The 19,740-nt window shown below is 36.4% G+C and overlaps 1 long non-coding RNA gene across 1 annotated transcript; it reads left to right on the top strand.

The window, feature by feature from the left end:
* The first annotated feature begins 11,217 nt into the window (after positions 1–11,217).
* LOC125178007 lies at positions 11,218–15,596 on the top strand. The gene is made up of 3 exons (XR_007156750.1): positions 11,218–11,285; positions 13,794–13,942; positions 15,522–15,596. It is a non-coding gene; the product is annotated as an uncharacterized LOC125178007 (long non-coding RNA).
* The last annotated feature ends 4,144 nt before the right edge of the window (positions 15,597–19,740 follow it).

Here is a 19,740-nt window from a genome sequence, read left to right as displayed (position 1 = left end):
GCAGTCAGTAGAGGCTTGTTTTGATGGAAGATTTGGGAACATTTGCAGCGCAATCGTGGATACTAAACACAGAGAATGTTTCTTTCGGACATTCAGCATTTTAGGAGGCTCGTACAATATACGAATCGCTACCAAGATAAAATTGTTACAAATCGAATAATTTTCCGGGCATCCCACCACGATCTGTAGCACCTCTGAAGTACATTGTTTATGTTTATTTAAGGAGATCTAGTTGATGCTGTTGTTTGAATGCCATGACACCTTACAACAACTAGAGGGTAACATTAACTAACTGAAAATCAATTCAAAACGTGTAATTAAAAGCGCTCTATAAAGTAAGGGGAAATGACCACGGTCAAGTGGATGCGAAAAAGCGTCATTTATACAAAGTTATGCTTTAGAGTTGAGATCAAAATCTTAGAAATCACACGTAATTCACATCCGGCCGTGACTCGTTCACAGTCATTGTCATTCGTCTTCTGCAGTGTATTTTTCTAATATTGTGCGTTACTGAAGGTTCTTTTTGTACATACCTATGTAACGCTAAATAATCGCTGGAAGTTCAGTTAATTAATAATCATCACTTACCAAAATTCTTACTTTATTCAGGAATTACTGTTGTATTGGTAGAGAATTTTCAGTCATCGAAATATGACAAGTTCTGAAGAAAATGTAGCAAGAGGAGAGCTCATTCCTATTTGTGGACAAATTAAATTCGATATCGACATTTAACTTCGTATTAATTAAAATTACGCCTAGTAATGTAGTATAATGATGACTTGAAAATATATACCTACGTACAATTCAACGTGGGACCCTGACACGTATTGACAGTTCCTAAAAACCCCTAATAGAAATACAACCTGTAGCAGCAACAAAAAAATTAACTTTTTTTTAATTAACTTAAAAGGCTGTTATAGAAGTTTTTACATAGTTAATATTCAACTTCTCTCGCGTTTCAAGCATAACCTAGAATGTCTAAAAAGTTAAACTGACTATGAAGAGCTAAAATAATATAATTTATGCATTATTTCCAGGATACTACTATTTTTACATGTCCAAAGCCAGCCTAGGATTTATTTTAGCGGGGCTCAACGTATATTGAAAAATTTAACTTCGTACGCACATAATAAAAATCTCTTGTGTCTTTACATTTAATGTAATCGAAAAATCTCCTTCACAAAAATTACCCTGTCAACAATAGCATGAAACATATGTCATTATTTGACATTTTATCTTTTAATGAAGCCAAGTCAATGATCTGCACCTAAAATGCCACTCTGATCCTTGGATATTGGAAAGTTTACCGCTGCTTGGCATTTTACAGTTTTGCATGACTGCATTTTCTGGCGACCAACACCTCGTACACAACCCTGATCAGGTGATGCCAACAAGAATATAAGTCATAAATCAACATTTTCGGTAGCTCCCGTGACACCAATCACAGTTCATCGGCGTCACAGAAGATACTGTAATAGTTAAGGGCCTGATTAACAGTTAGCTGTAAAACGGACTCATTGTTTGCACTACTAATGCAGCTATACCATCGCTCAGCTCGCTTCTCATTAGGAGTCGTGTAGGGGAACATATAACCAGGTCATGCAATCTCCTTCAGTTCTGATGCCATGTCCATCGAGATTATAATGTACAAACAAATTTACTTTTTAACTAATGAATGTATGATAGTGATCAACGGGTGCTATACCTACTTGCGGCGGTGATTTTTGTACACAATTCTCTGCAATTTCCATATTTTTACGTACACGCTGCTATGTTTTTGCAATTAACATTCTTTACGGTTAGTTCATTTTTAGTTAGCAAGCAAATGCTAGTTTAATTCTTGGTTAAACTTTCTATAACTTCAATTCTCTTTTACCGTTGAAAACTCGGGCTGTACTGAACATTCATGAATTTATAGTATCAATTTCTATTGATTCAAAATTTCATCATCATCAAATGCCGTTAGCACAATATGATATATTCTTGTTTTGAAAAGTTTTTTCATCTTGTGCTGCCACTTGACTTCATGTACAAGCGTACATGTGAATCTATTTATTACATTTTTAATTGGCAAATCTACAAATCTAGAGAGACCCTTACTAAATATTTTTTTTAACACATAATCTGATATAACGATGATTTTCCTCCATTATTTTTTTTAATATTGTTTCATTTTCATTTGAACTCAACACCACGTTTACATCAAATCACCAAACTATTTACCTAAGATCGCTTATGTTCGAGAAATAGGGGTAAAGAACAGTCCGGAAACATGATGGCAAATGTATCTTTCCTGTGAATGAAAAAATAATAATAATAATTAATATTAACATCCATAAACAAGTCTGAATTCAAATGACATAATATAGACATAATTCAAATGACATAATATATAAATGCATGGTCATGATTATGAATTAATTAACTCTCACCACACTGCGCCGCGCCTCATCAAACAAAGCGGTTTAGAATAATTAGATGTAATTAAGGCCATACTGTGAAATTTCGGCTGTGCACGAGCCTAATGCAAAGGCAATGCTGTGGCTACACTTATTGTTTTAATGTTGTTTAGGGCCGTCGTAACATATTCCTATTCTATTGACCCGGGCCTATACTTTCAAAAACAAGTTAAGAGATCGCAAGTTCATCAGCCAATCATTGACAGCCTTTCAAGCAAAATACACCAATTATGAACAAGAAAATAGAGTGTAAGTACTTACGTTAGCGAGTTTAGAAAGTCTGGTCCCAGGTAGATATGAATACGATCGGAACAGTGTCAGTCTGTCACACATTCATTGGAGCTCAACGCCACATTTACATCAAATCACCAAACTATTTAGCTATATATATAAGATCTCGCATGGTCGAGCAATAGGGGTAAAGAAGAACAGTCTGAAAATATGATGGCAAATGTAGCTTTCCTGTATGAAAAAAGAACAATAATTCATATTATTATTCATAAACAAGCTTGACTTCATATGACATTATATAGATATAATTCAAAGACATAACATATACATGAATGCGGGGGTATGATTATGAATTAACTCTCACCACACTGAGCCACGCCTCATCAAACAAAGCTGTTTAGAATTAAAACTACTGTAATTAAGGTTAATTAGTTTTAAGATTAAAACTAATTAATCTCCTATTCGCAAACCGATATCATTTGTTTGCTTGAAATGCTAGTTCACCAAGAATTTGAAAGCGAAGAAAACGCCAAGTAAATTCATTGTATCTTCATTGCAAACTTTTCGGAAACCGGCTCCATATCTGTTCAAAATTTTTTATAAAATACAAATACTTAATCGGAATGTTTTCATGTTCCTTGTTGTTTCCTCGTAATTTAGGTTACAATCTCTAATGTAAATTTATATATTCGATGATGATTTCAAATTTACATCCTATAAATTTGTTGAAATGATTAAAGTGCTTGTCTACGAAACTTTTTCATGAAGAAATTGCGAATTCACGTGGCGTTTTCTTTGCTTTTAAATTATTGCTATTCTCAGACTCACTATCATTGGAAATTGTGTTTCAGCTAGATTCGTGCCCGTTGTTGTTTGTTGTTCAAGGCTCGATTCATCGCGTAAATTCTTAACACCATTGTTAAGATATCCGTTACGTAACCTATTTTATATCTTTTCCTTCTCCGACTATTTATGATTGCACGCTGGCTGGGAAATAATATGCTTTCTGTTGCTGCGGTTTGATACCAAGTAACCTACCTTTTGTCATGGTTCGCCTAAGCTACTTGAACTGTCTGCTTGTCTCTTCTGCCGATCACTTTATGAGATCAGATTAAATCATTTGCTTCTGATTAATAAAATTACTTTCGCTTCAGAACTTTGTGTAAAAAAGTTAGAGGAATCTGACACTAGGCCGGTTCCCTTATTCAATTGAAGCGTCATTTTTTTCAAATTATGATAAGTCGAGTTTACTTCGCCATTTGAGGACCCTACGATATACTAACAACTCCACGCTGGGCTCTCAGGTCCATGAGGGAGGTAGATGCATGACTGTAGTAGCTGGGGCGCTGAACCATGCAAATTATTACTGTTTCTTATTGCATAAAGACTTGAGTCGTATTTTTGGGCTGAGTCATTCGTCGAGGTCATTATCTGGGGGGCAGACTTCCCAGGATGTGCCCTTAACTTTATTGCTGCTCCACTCAAGACCAAAGCCTTAGAAAGAAATAGAGAGAAGCTAGACTTTGGCTCCTTAAACAAATGACTCTATTCGTTAAGCAAAGGCAACGATAAACTCTCTTAACCAAAGAAACTAATGTCCGGCCCCAACTTGACTTCTAGCTATTTAATGGTGCTTAAAAAGTAGCATTTTAAGTGCAGAGCGAAACTCCAGTCTTGCAGATTCTCTCTTTATCCATTGGGGTCTTGAGATATTTTCCATAATTCTTGCCGAACCCATTTTTTTCGAATAAATTGATGTTTTACAGCAACCGTGGCCATTAAAGCCGGCAAACATTCTCATTCATTACTTGCCGAGAAAAGCAGAATATTATGTTCCTGAGCTTGCCATAACTTCGTTTACACTCAAAATATATATTTTTACCAACTAGTGCAACGGTGTTAGCAGAACGTGCTATCTTTTGTGAGTATTTTGTGTACATACAAAAATTACCTCGGCTACACTCGAGTAATTACGAATAAGCAGTCTGAGTATTGATTACAATTTTACACAATAAATACTTACCAAATTTAATGAATTTATTTCATCTCCAGAAAATTATACTCTTTTATTGAATTTATTTCATCTCCAGAAAATTCTACTCCTATGTGTAGGTACTCATTTCCATTTATTCTGATTCAATTCACTTTCTCTCTCACACCTGAACATAGATAGTATAAACGAACTTCCTAACTAAACACGAATGATTTCCTAATTTTTAATGAAATTTTGTTTCGGTATTTTCATTAGACAAGATTTCACTTATGTACATTTCTGTATTGATTTTCCTAATGGCCACCTATTAAACGTTGAAGCCAAAATCATTATTCCCAATAATTTGAAAGATGATACATTTTTATTTCTTACTTGATTTAATTTTAATTGTTGATCATCTATTTGCAACGAATAATTAGTTTCTTGGATCTTAATACTATTTATTAGTACTCAATGCTCATGGCTGTAGCCGAGTTAGGTTTTAGCAACAATGGGCGGCCAGTCCATCTATCAGAGGTTTGCTTTACGCACTGCCTAGTAGGCGCGAGTGTTTATGCAGGTGCGTTAGTCAGAAGGCATCGTATTTCGCAGAAAGGAAGTTCCGTCGTTACTCACCCTGGCTTTCCTTGCTTGCTTCCTCCTAAGCGCAGCAAGGCTTCTGCCACCCATGCTGTTCCAACTGCCGGGGGAACCTTTCAGCGTTCGCTACGAGACTCGACTATGATACTTCAATGGCCGCCAATTCCACTCAAGAGTATTCTTCTCCAAGGACCGCGCACTCCCTCCGATCAATTTCTTCTTTTCGAATCCCAGCACATTCTGTCCCGTCTCACTTCCACCTTCTATTTTCGTCCTTTGAGTCTGAAATTCCTGCCTCAAGTCTTTTCTTCCCGCCAAAATTGTCGGAATTGTCTTCGTCAACGTCGAGTTTGCCTGGATCAGTTCCCGCTCACAGCATTGACCACTCAACGTGCTTGGATTCGGCGTGTCCGATGCCTAGGTCTACCACACGTCGTGAGTGACATTACTTTAAGGTTTAGTTTTTGATTGGAACATAAATTGTTATTATACTTGACTAAAATGTGCTTGGGATTTTTGTATATAAATACCATTTTCTCAAATTTCAGTTCACGGGCCTCATTTAATAGACCTCATTTGATTTATTCCCCAGCGGTGTGGTCACCAAAGCTTCCAACCAAATTCAAGGATCTACTTCAAGAACCCCAACGAGAGGAAAGTAAGTCATTCTGGCAGGAAATTTATTGAAATTCCTCCTAAAAAACACATAACTAAAAAACGCCATATCAAATTTGAATATTCCTTCGTTTATGTTCCAAGACTAAAGTTGTAAGCGCAAATTAGTTTATTGTAGTAACAAAGTCCCAACATTGGTACATATAATACAGGGAACTAATTTGTGCGCATATTGACTCAGGGGGCCATACAACTTGAGTGACTAACGGGTAAATAAATAAATTGACTAAATCTTCAGTGAATAAAACTTACCGAGTAAAATTGCTCAAGAAATTATTCCTGGAACTACAATTTGAGCTTATAAAACGTGTGTTTTATAAGCTCAAAAAAAAACATAAACAACATAGAAGTTATTTGTCATTTGTGTTTTCCGACTTCAAACAATGATGCATGTTTGACTAATTGATTGATTCTTTGATTGATGTTAATTTCGGCTCATTGATTTCTCGAAATGCTAACTGATGATCTTTGATCAGAAATTCTCAAAAATCACAAGCGAGAAAAAAAAACATTTCTCACTTACATCGGCTACCACGCAATTTAATTTGTTCCAACAGTTATCAGGTGCTTGATTGGTTATCATGTATATAATTTTTTCAAAAATAGGAAAATTTAAATCAAATCATTCAGTTGTTCCTAAACTGCCAGCAAATCATGAACCAACAGAAAGTTTCGCTCATTTAATTGCCTCTTTGTTGTGTTTTTTTTACTAAAATGGTTAAATTCCTGATAAATATTAATATTCAATTTTGAACAAAAAAAAAAGCTTAGATTTTTTCATTAATCACAATAATTCGATACCTGTAAGAAAATATCCTTGAAAATGTGACCTGACTTCAAAATCGTTTTTATTCATTTATATTCGGCTCGCTGTACTTCCATGTACTTCCTACCTGATATGTAAATAAATGTTATGAAAAAACTCACCAATTTCTGCTACCTCATCTTTTTTTAAATAAAATTATCACTTGTGTACAAAAGCGATGCCGTTAGCCACTTTAGTATTATTCAATATTCAACATCACATCTCTAACTTCTCAACTGGCTGACCTTCAAACGATGAACTCAAGACTAATATTTTCAGCTTATTGAAAGGGATAATGCTGATGAATATTTAACACAACTATGGCCTTGACTATCCTTACTACCAGCACCAGCAAGATGTGCTGTGAGCTGCGGCGCCGCTGGTTGCGCCTCAGATGCAACCCGTGACTGTTGTTCTCCTCGCTGCCTCGGCGGCTGTTCGGTTTGTATATAGAGCCGCGCTTCTCTGTAGCCGATTATACATGCATTTGGTTGGCTTGCAAAAATAAGCAATTCTAGGTTCCGTTTAGGGTTCCAATGGGCATGTTTCCATTAATTGTTTATAATGTACTTTCGATGTTTTTTACAGCTTCATTTGCTTGTATTTAACGTATAATTTTATTCTCATCTTGGAATTTACTTTGCCGTTGGCCTGAAGCCTATGAAGATATGAATGGAGAGGCAGTCCATCTATAGACCTGGTTATTTAATGAAGGTGACCTAAATTTACTTACTTTCTCAAATTTTAAGGAATTCTAAAATTTTAATTTATTTTTCCTCTCTTCTCAGAAAAAAATTTGATGTAGAGACTGTTGAAAGATCTTTTAATGCAGGGAGTAACTTTTTCTTTTTTTCGCTACTTAAGTACCTACTATTGACAAATTCCCCAAAAATTCTACCTGCCGTATCAGCTAATATTATGTTTTTCAAAGCGTATTAGAAGCTTATTGAATTTTTATAATTAATTACAGTTGCTTTTCTCCCTAGCAATGAGTTAATAGCTCCACAAAATACAGGCTTCATCTAACTTTGTCCGTATAACTGTCTCAATTCAGTCTCTGTAATCTCTGTAATGAAGTTTGAAGTTAGTCGGCCCGTATCTGTTTTCTGATGAGCAATGGCTGGAATGCTCCAATTAGAGAAAAAATTTACGGCTTTTTCTTCTGGAATTTTCTGATAAAACTAATTAATTATCATCAGTGAAACTGAACCTGGTTTGCGTTAATTTGTATCGTTGAGCGGTGCTTGGGCGCCGAGGTGTTGTTTAACAAACGCTCGTGTAGAACTTGTGTAGCTGGCAATGTTGTAATAAGTAAACTTGCGAGCTTTAATTTCGACCTAATTTGTGAGCCTCCTCAATTGATTGAAATTATTTTATTCAAGAATTCTTTGCGTTGTTATGCAAATTAATCATTTATAAATGCACGCGCTCAGTAAATAATGATTTTTTCATATTTTTATGTATAATTCTTATTTGTCATTTATTTTTAATGAATAGCAAGATGAAATATTTTGGCTTGCTGAAGTTCGACAAATGATTCTGCTGTGTAAACAAAGTATGACAGCACAGCAAAGGTTTTTAGGAGGTTGGCTTGCTTTTTATTTTCTCTTTTTTATTCGGCTTGATTAATGATATTGGCGCGTGTCTCAATGTCAACACGCAAATTAGTTTTCACTGTTTCTTTAACCCAGGAGTGTTAAGCCTCAGCATTTACCAAAAAAAATTTACATAAATAAACTCACTTAAGATCATCAGACTGCGACCAAACCATCTCATAGCACACTCCAGCTGCAGTTCTTGAAAAATTTAAAACCATCTATCAAATAAACTTTATCAGGGATTAAATTCTAGCACCGGAACTGGCCAGGCACTTGCGCGATATTTAGGAATTCGATTTTCCATCCAAACAAGTACGGCGTCAAGGTTTATGCCAGCAATTAGGGAAGTGGTCGTATAGCCTGAGGCGGGAGCCATAAGGAGCCCGTGAAGTTGCGCGTGATTTAGCGCATCATTTATTGTGAAGCCTTTCTCATTTACATAGAAATACAAGGCTACATTTCCGTAGGTGATGTGCTTTGTGGCCTCTCTGGCTTACCTTAATATGACCCTCGTACACTTCTCCCTCAGCGCCACCGCTCGTGTCTCCATCCCCTCACCGCGCCGGCCGTAAGGGGTGAGTGTGGAGTGCTGTGATAAATGTGAAGTATTATATTATAGGTGGCTTCTCTATATGGAGTGTCATAAAATCAAATCACACCATCGAAAGTAGCAATGATTATCACTTGTTATTCACTCTTGGATGAATGGCAGTCATGCATTGGAACTTTCATGATGTATGAATTTTAGTGAATATTATACCTACATATTTTAAGATGTCTGAACATCCATCAACATGTATAATTGAAATGTACATGGATTCATATCCATCAGATCAGGTTCATGGATTGATGAATTGTTAAAATTATTAAGCATAATAATATCATTTCCTTTCTAACACTTTAAACAAGTTATTTCATTTGTTGAATGAACAATGGTTTGCCAGAAATTGCACATGATTTCAATAATTATAGCAACAAATACTATTCGTAGCTGAAACAACTCTATCAGATACATTTGTTACACACGATTATCGCAAGGTGCTCAAAAAATTGAACATTTGTGCAGCATTTATGTTTGGCCAAGTTAAGAAAAGAAGTGAACGTTACTTTCCGCTCTTCAGGCTGGGGATGATTCAGGCTCCGAACACTAAAAGCTAAATTCATGAACTCATGTGTGAAGTCAAATTCCAGTTGTTAAGCCGGTCATACAGAATAAATTTTGAATGCCACACACCCTTTATTGTCCATTTTCGATTTGATTCAAATCCTGTTTAACCATTTCCATTACCACAAACCTTATTTAATTTATTTCAGAAAAGAAATTAGCTTTTATACGAGGTATTGACAAGAGGTGTTGACAATCTGTGGCTCTGCTTCATCAAATTCAGTGTTTAGATGATTAATTTTTTACGAGAAACGATTTTTTAACGGTTCAGTTTTTAATAGTTTTTAATTACTAATTACTTCTAATCAATAGAACTGCACCGTTTGTCCACCAAATCGTGAGAAATTAATGCAGTAACATTATTAGTTTGACATTACTGAAAAACTTGTCATACATTCTTTAGGAAAATTGACTCTCGGGAATCCATTTGCTGTGTCAAAAACTAAACTACTATAACTTCATACCATTGAACTTGCTCGGTATTATTCCCAAAGAATTTCCATCATGGTTTCCCTGTAAATCTTCTGATAAATAAGCTACCCGTATAGGAAATGACTTTATCATCCGCGGAGGACCGCTGCGGTAAGCAATTTTCCAACTTGCCTGATTTGTGCGGGCTGTTCTATTGAATCTAAGGCGGTCAGAATGATTGAGGAGTCGCGTATACACAAGACTTCGGCTTCAACAGAACATATTTTTTCCCGCTTGCAAAATCGTTTTAGAAGGCCTCTTTGAGGTCTACGATTTCTTCATCAGTCCCGTAATTCAAGCTTTTCTTACTACTAAAATGGACACGAACTCTTGAATGCCCAGTAGTTCTGTGCTCTCGGTGATGGTTAAAGCAAATGATTAACTACTTTCCGATCTACATTTGATTCGTCACCCTGAATATCTGATTTTCTTTTCACACATTCATCAATCCATGCTCGCTGTGAATGGTGTATTTTACATACTTGTGCGACTCAGCATCACCGATCTTTTCACCTTGAATATTTACGATTCTTTTGCCAGTATTAGGAGCCTGCTTGCATACACGCTTCTGTTCAACAGAAAAACGCTGCGCTGGAGGCGAAGTTAGAAGCATTGCTGACGCCGAAGCCCTGCAAGGATGCGTCGTCATTGAAAATTTAGACATCAAATTATCCGGACAAGGTATTAGTATAGATTTAATTCCGCCTAACTCGAAATAAATTTTATGTTCACTGTATATTTTTTTATAAGACCGAATGCATTAGGCAGAGATGTTTTATAAAACTAACTATCAGGTGGAGATTTAGTTTGGAGATGGATTTAGAAACACGAAATCCTGTAATTTGGCAAAATTAGATTTAAGAAAATGTGAGATTCGTTTCATACTTCACTGACAAGATATTATTTTAGAAAGTTCAAACAAAGCATGAATTAAAAATGTATCTATTATGATCTAAATGAGACTAAAATTAATATTTAAAAATCTTATAAGATCCATCAAGTGCATGTGAACAATCTTTATCAAGTAGAATCTTAAATTTTTATTTTGTTTGCCAATTCTATACGAGTTAAAAATTGAACGTCGAAATTGAATTCCGTGGTTGAAATTTGTTCAATTAATCATGTTAATTCAGCCATGTCTTAATCTACTTGCAATTTTAACAGGAACAGAACTACAAGCCGAGCTTTCCCAGCTTCTGCTAAGCGCGAGGTCCGTGACGCGGCTGACCGTAGAGAACGTTAACCTCACTTCGCTCGAGTTCTTGGAAAATCTCACAAGCATCGGACCACAAAACTCCGGCAACTTTCGGTAAGAACTGCACAGTATAAACTATATGCTGACTCTTTACTTTCGGACATGCCAGAGACGGATTTCGTGTCTTAAAGGCATGGAATGTTTTCATGTATTCTGTAAAAAATTTTTACTTATGCTGGAGCTGGTCTCCGGTACGTTTTCATTGAAGATATGGTGAAGTCACTTGGCGTTTTCTTTGCTTCTAAATTCTTGGCGAACTATCGATCTAAGCAGAGTAGTGATATAAATAATTTATTTAGGTATTACGCGCTCTACTTTCAAATGCTGCATCCAATTCTTCCATTTCTTTCTGATTAACCACGCATAACAAGCTGTTGGCTCCACAGTAAAGGTAGGGCGTTTGGTATGCTCCACGTTGAGCTCTGCTTGCCACGTGTATCGGAATGGCCAGTCATGTATTGCGTACTGTTCCATCACGTGTATTGTACTCGTGATGGCCAGTCGTGTATTACGTACTGTTCCACCACTTGTAATATAATGGCAGGTCACGAATTGTGTAATGCTCCACCTCGTGTAATGCAACGGCCATTGCACACTGGTGCAATGATTATATTATGTGCATCAAGATTATACCTAGTGTATCGTATTGTCTAAATACCACACACGTAATGGTATTTGAATACCTAAATAAATACGCGTAATGCTAAATCTCTAAATTCAGGATTTTGCGTACATTCTATATTCGTACGCAGAATGGTCCATGGTTCTCTATCGCAAAATCAGAGTGAATTCAGAAATTAATTCGCATTAACTCTGCAACTAATTCTAACACACCGTGATTCAGTGATCGCACTTTGTATAAGCCTGCAGTGAACTGCAGACACAACGCCCCCGAAAATAAACCCTTTGTATCACCTGGGACGCGTCTGGCATCGCGCTGGATGAAAATGTTGCAGTTGCTCATGTAATTAAAATGCTTGGGGAAGGAGGCGACTAATTAGAGTCTGCGAGATGATGAAGCTTTATTAGCCAGGATGCATGCCTTCGGCTTGCTTGCAGCCCATTTCAGCGCTCGTTTATTTACCTTGGAAATCTCGTAACTTTGCTGCAAAGCAATTTCTCGGCAGAGCAATACAGCCACGGCAAATTACTGGTGTAATGCCAGCCGTATTGCACCGCGACTTACAGCGTATGAAGTACATCTTGCAGTACAGGTTGGAGCACCTGTGGTCGGGCTTGGAGCGATTGCAGCAAAGTATGAAACGCTCACCGCCTTTCACCAATCTTCGATTATTTCTTAACAAATGAGCGCCATTTACAGAGATGCGTCATGAATGAATTAATTGATCTAGTTGGTATATAGACTTTCATTTAACTATTACTCGATCTACTCGATCTTTCATTACATACCGACAATGACAAAGAAAATTATTTATTCCATCATCCATCAGTCAGTAAATTAACAAATTAATTCTGCTGCGATATAAAATGATGCAACTTCATCAGGAAGAAACGATCGCAATGGCTGGTAAAACTTGCAGAAGGTTTGGGATTACCGATCGAGAAAAATATTCCTCTTGGACAAGGAATAAAAGCACGGGAAGAAAAGTATGCTAGAAGAGTTTGTACGTAGCTACCAAATTTTCAAAACTAAAATTAAGATGTTACGATAACAGTGCAGAACCGTACTAAATAGGTGTGTTTCTGCACTACCATTCATCGTATTCTCTTAATGAAATCTTTAAATTGTTCATTCCTGTTTCGATGTCACAACCTCTTTTAATGTCGCAGCCACAGCCGCTAAATGAGCGTTACAGTTTCTGCCAGCAAGGCCAATTAGCGTCTTTTGAGCCGTCTTGCAAATACTGTTTCTTTTTATTAGCTGCCTTGTGATTCAGGCATCGGAAAAGTTAAGTAATCTCGACGATTAAATGCGCGGAGTTTCTAACGAATTTTTCTGCGAGAAACTTGTGCGTTGAGGGCGACGTTATCATCGCGTTGCACAAGTTTTAAGGCAGTTTGGCTGTATTTCGTAGTGAAATTAAGGAACGAGTGGGAGACTAGTTTTTGAAATTCCTGATTGTTTTGCGCATTTATAATTTATGCTATCAGTATTAAGTGCCAAACAAGGATTCCTTCTTTAGATGGGTCATTAAATAACTGAACCTTTGAGCAAATCTTTACTATCGTCATACTCATGTAGCCTGATGTAGAAAACACAAGATTTCATATTCGAGACTACCGATGAATTTGGCCGCGTTTAATAACAAGTAAAGTTTCGTGAAAACTCCATTGAGCAAATACTTTTTGATAAAACATTGATAATCAATAAAATTAAACGCTCTATGAACTATTTGAAAGCTTTTTAATCTGTATACTGTTCAAGTGGAAGTGGCTTTTTACTCATGATGGTTTTTGGTTTCAATAAAATAATAAAAGCTTTTGTCTGTAGCTCCTTTGCTACTCTTTTACGGATATTGTTTGATATTATGTACGCAAATATTGATTACAAAATAAAATTTTGGTACTATAACAGTAAATACCGGTTATTTCTGCCATCAGCCCTGGTTCAGTGGTTTTGATGGTGAAGAACACGAGACTCGAGTCGCTGCCCAGCACTTGGGAGAAGTTGACGCTCAGAGGCACCGCGAAGTTCATCGACAACCTCAGGCTGTGCCTCAACCAAATACATCGCTTCACATCCAGACTCGGTATGACGGCACTATATTATCAAAAAATATATAAATTCACTTTTTTCTTTAAATGATATAAGAGATGAAATATATAGATCTATATTCGAGTTTCGGTCATTAGCCAGACATTTAAGATTGGTAACATTACCGGACAGGGTTTAGGAATCCGGAAAAATTGCGTTCGGTTATATACTCTGTAATTAGTTTGTACTTTAAAACCAAACGCAAAAACAAATGAACCACATTACCGGACATTCTAGAAAACGCCAATCTTGTTAGGATATGTTTAAAGGTAGGGTTAGATGTGTTTAAAACACTTATTTACGTTGCTAGCACCGTTCTACAGAGTGTTAGGTCCAGCCAGGTTAAGTTTTTTTAACCTTTTCATATATGGACATATGACTTTCTTATGATCAAATGATCTAATTGAAAGCAGTTTATTCATGTATTTCTCTTGTTGTGTGTAAAAATTTATGCTTTGCTCTTGACCAATTTAAATCCATCATGAACACGAAAAAAGTGTAAGCAAAAACATTACTGTTTTTTCTTCAATTATTCTGGTATCTTGTTTCCAATTCCTCTTATTTAATCTCCCACGTAATCCAAATTGGCTCAAAATTCAAATAACTTTAATTATTTTACGAGATTGTTGACGCACTTTTTGAAATCCGGGTTTCTGATGCTAATAATGTTTCAACAAGTAATTTTGATGAACAGGTACTAAATTTAACTAAAAAATGTTACCGTATATGTAAATCATTTATCAGAAAAATCACTTTGCACTGAACAATATATAGAAACAGCAAAAGAAGTTACAATCAAATTCCCAATGAATTCAGAGTTGTTCACGTAATATTTTATCAAATAAATTAAAAATAATTAATCTTGGACAACATTCATGTTTTTCAATGACAATAAAGATCAAAGTTAAATAAATATCAAACGTACGGAATCGTTATCGAATTATCGTTACAATCTTTGCGGAATTACTGAGGAAGTTAAATACTCGTACGATCTTCCGTGGAGTGGTTTCATACATTTCAACTGCAACTAAGTTAAGTTCTTTCGAAATAAATCAAATAGGTAAACTGAATGAGACCTTATTTGGCAAACATGAATATAATTGACTGGTAATATTTTGAGCAGGAAAAAATTATTTATTAATTTACCCAAATGCCAAATTGGTACTGAATAATTAGAATTAGACTGCCAATGCATTGCCTGGACGAAGCTCTTATTTTGGTCAAGAAATAAGCAGTTACGCGCAATAATAAGGTATTTTGTCAGATAAATTATGGATTGAATCACACAAATTAGCTGACAAACAAAATAATTGTTTCACTGCCGTTCACAAGTGTTTCATATCATGTTTTCTTAGGCTGCCGCTGTCATTTAAATTTAATAATTGGTTTTGCTACCGGTTTTTAGCGCATTTTCTCATTTATGAAAAAAATGTGCTATTGTGCTTGTCATGTCCGTCCGTCCGTCTGTCTGTCTGTCTGTCTGTCTGTCCGACCGTGACTTCACGAAATCGTCGACGAGAAAATACGCTCTCTGTCACTCACTGCAGTGAGTACTGAGTTATATCTTTTTATAGACGTACTCAACATCAGCGTTGTGCAAGGACAGCTCTACGGGACGATTGAGGTGACGTTGCTGCCCCACAAAGACCAAGCTCAGGATTTTGATGATGGCGAGTGCGTCGAGGCAGGCGGCGCGCGATGCTCCTACACCGTTCACTTCATTCCTAAGAATGAAGAGAATCGTAGAAAAAAATTCAACGCATTGGAGTTTTTACTCATTGGAGAACTTTGACTCAACGAAACTAGTGTCAATTTATATTTTTAAATCCTTTTCCGATCTACATTGTAAACAAGTGACTGAGCCTGAAATGTTTCTTTGCTTGTATGCAAGAATCCCCAAGCATGGTTTGTATCTGAGAAAAGTCTGATTGTGTTTCATTCTGACTCCCTTACAGTGCCAAGCTCACAATGTCTAGTCATAAGTCATCGTTCATCATCCGTGCATTACTCTGGACGAAATCCTTTAGAGAAACTAACGTCTTTAGTTGAAAAGCAATAATATACGATTCATGAGTTGCACAAGCTTTATTTTCAAATGAATGTTACTATATAAACTTTAGAAAAGATATGAATTAACAACTGATTATCTTTGTAAACTAGTTGCAATTCTTACATACGAGAATTTGCAATAAAGTTGAATTCGGTGTGTTGAAATTTGAAACAAAATTGAAATTCCTCGATCTCAATGAACCTGCGCTGTGATCGTGTCAAATAGACGGTCGCTCCCTAGGCAGCTAAAGATCCTTCAATTTATTCACAAAATTTAAGTCCTCAAACATGTAAACTATTACCTTCAATTTATTTAAAATTTACTGATACCTTGATTAGTATATTTTTCCAGTCCAAATCTGCATCAATGGCGGCACACAGTTAATACGACCAATAAGTGAGGTGAATTTTCGGAAGCAACATATAGCTAGAGTCATGTTGATATAAATTTTTGCCTCGAACATTTCCGATATTTTTCAATTACATGTCATAAGACATAATCACAAATTTCGGTCTTGAATTTTTAATTTCTAAGGTTTACCAAATTGACTGAATCAAATTTTCCGGTCCTGCATTTGGTCAGCTGTTTGAAACGACGTACAGTTCAATGGAGAATTTTGCGTATTTCAGAAACCCTTTCCTGTCATCTGAAATTAGTGCTGCATTAAGGATTATTGCTTCAGGGTCCTGCGTAATTGCCAGATTAAGAGGCGCGTCACGTCCATGGACCTCTCATCTCGCTTGGATTGCACTTTACTTCCTGCCTTCCTATAAATGAAGCGGGTGTGTAATGTCCATACACGTGGGAAATCTTGTCATCACCTCGCAAACTCGGACACGATGTTACAAAAATATTTGAATTTAAGTTTTCATGTTTCTCAGTTTTTTTGCAAGCTCGTTATGATAGCTGCTTACCCAGATCGCCCTTTCGGCTCGGCGGAGGTTTTTTAGGAGTCTTATTTCTGTATTTTTATGCCTTATATACGACTCTTCCGTTCATTTGTGCGCAGATAGACATATATTTGTAATCTTCATGAATATTTATTCCTTGCTGCGTTAATTTTAGTCTTTGGATGCTGAATTTGAGTCGTAAACTTCAAATTTTTTCTTGCCTAATGTTTTGGTCCGTTGGATGTGACACTGAGAACGACTTGCGGTAACCCCCTGCAGCAAAACCATGAACTCGCAACGAAAGTGTTATCCTACCGTCAAGTCACTACATTTTCCGAGTCACGAACACTATAGTAGTGTTTTTAATCATGCTACCACAACTTGATTTTGACGTCGTTGAGAACACTTGAGTATGGTTTATGATGATGAAATCATAACTTGAAGTTTGTAACCGCCAAGAACGCTCGATTGGAGTTTTTAAACATGCCATCACAACTTGAAGTTCATAACCGAGAAGAATACTTGATTGAAGTTTGTTAATATGTCATCACAACTGGAAGTTTGCACCGGCAAGAACACTAGAGTAGAGTTTGTAAAAATGTCATCGCAACTGAAAGTTTGCACCGGCAAGAACACTAGAGTGGAGTTTGTAAAAATGCCATCACAACTGAAAGTTTGCACCGGCGAGAACACTAGAGTGGAGTTTGTAAAAATGTCATCACAACTTGAAGTCGACTGCGCTGAGAACACTTACTTAATTTGGGTAAATTGGCATGGTCAATGTCAAAACGTATTTTTATTTCATGTTTAAGCGAATCAGATATATAAAGTTTTCTAGAAACCATTTCCGCATGTTCGCAGTGTCAAAGGCTTTTTCTTCTCCATTAACTTGATGCAAGTTCTCACTTTATAACCATTGAAAAATTCAGCGATAGCATTAAGATGATCTTCACAATACCAGCATACAAATCCTAGCTCGAATAACAAATTACAACGTACAGCTCAGCTGCCCAAGCTCCATGAAAGGCATGAGCGAAATGACCGAGACAGCAATTGCCACACTGCGAACAATCTTTCTTCTTCCCAGCTCGGCTTAAACCAGGATTTAGTTTGAAGTGTCTTGGACGTAGCAATGTGAACTCTCATGATCACCTTGAGAGACGAGCAAAATTTTCTTGCGCTTGATCTATTCTTCAAACACGTTGAATGAATGAATTGGTTGAAGCCGTGAAAGGTATATTTGCCGAAGCAATCTTTCTATAATCAGAGTGCTACCATTGATCCAAACCACCGGGGTAAATTTTAATTTATACAAGTTACAGTTTACTTTTTTTTTAATTTTTCTCTTTTATCAACTTTTGGGAATATCAGAAGAACAAGCGCGTATCCTTCTTAATTAGATAAATTGGCCAACCGCAAGTGGCTATATGTAAGTTCAGTTGTTTGCCGATAAAATGTATATAAAAACATGACTACACGACTACATGTGCGAATACACTCGCATTATTGCTGTTCTGATATGCGCATGAATATACCACTGTTGTCGATATTAACAGCATCGGTGTGGATTAATGATATTTGAGTAAAAAAGTAGCAAAAAAGGCTCACATGAGTGAAATAATGTCGTCATGGAGCAGACAGTGCTTCGCAAATACGTTCATTCGGAGGGGATTATCACATGTTTGGCAAGGGGTGATCTTGATGGCAGGGCGCACTGAATTCCACGCAGTTATACGCTTGATGGTCCAGCTCGGGCGTATTTGCAATGCAGAGTCCCAGGGCCGTCAATTAAAGTGAGAAGCAAAAGCGCCACCACCATCAATTATTACCGCCTGAAACATTGTGCTCTTTGAGCGGCGATTTACACCTCTATATTAGAATTGCAAATACTCTCAAATGGTCGCAGTGGTCGTCAACTTTTTAATGTAATCGTTGGACCTCACCCTCTTTTTCCCTCAGTCTTTCCCTCTTTCTCTTTTGTAGCCGCTTTTTTCTTTCTATTTTGTTCAAACAGCATAAGCCTGACCTCGAAAATTTATTAATTCTGCCATAATTTTGTGATATCAATTGAAAAGATTTCTGCATTGCAACGCATGTGGGCGATTAAGAGTCAATCGGAAATACTGGTTGATACACACTGTAGACTATTTATTCTCTTGCAAATTTGCACTCCAGGACGTGTAAAGTTCTGCTCTGGCAAACATAGACTATTTGTAACCTACATGCAAACATTGTTCGAGCGACCAACGCAAAGTTGTAATAATACGATACGAAAAAAATTTGCATGGCATATAATTTGTGTATTTGTCTTTCACGTGTGGAATTGGCATACCTGATCAATGGCTTTTTAACTTTGGTTAAACATTTGTTTCACATTATGCAATTTTTACATGTTATTTTCTACTCCGCTAATGACGATTGTACATAGTGAGTTGCGAAAAAAAAAAAATTTTGAGCTTAACTGTAGGTCAACTTCATCAAAATTGGAATGCCGCTCCAAAAATTAGTGCTGCTTTTCTTTTAAATCACCATTATCATAGAAAGGCATGTTATTTAAAAGAATTGTCAATACAAACAACTTTACAATGTTCTCTCTCGCAGCTAAAAAAATCCTGGGACCAGATCACATAACGTGCAATTACAAAAAAATAGTAACAGGCTCTGTAAATTCCTCACTCATATCTATAATTACATCCAAACAATTTATTATCTATATTATGATAATTTGATTGTTTGGTTTCGTAATATTTTTCCTGCCAGATTCTAGGGTAGCATGACCTGTTTCAGAGAATTTTAATGTGTGGCAAAGAAACACTATTGCTCTCGCTCTACTGCCCATCACTTTCTATATTT

This window comes from Hyalella azteca, unplaced genomic scaffold, assembly GCF_000764305.2.
Source record: "Hyalella azteca isolate HAZT.00-mixed unplaced genomic scaffold, Hazt_2.0.2 contig6464, whole genome shotgun sequence".
Classification (NCBI taxonomy): Eukaryota; Metazoa; Arthropoda; class Malacostraca; order Amphipoda; family Hyalellidae; genus Hyalella; species Hyalella azteca.
The sequence above is the reverse complement of the archived record's forward strand: the minus strand, read 5'-3'. Positions and strand labels throughout refer to the sequence as shown.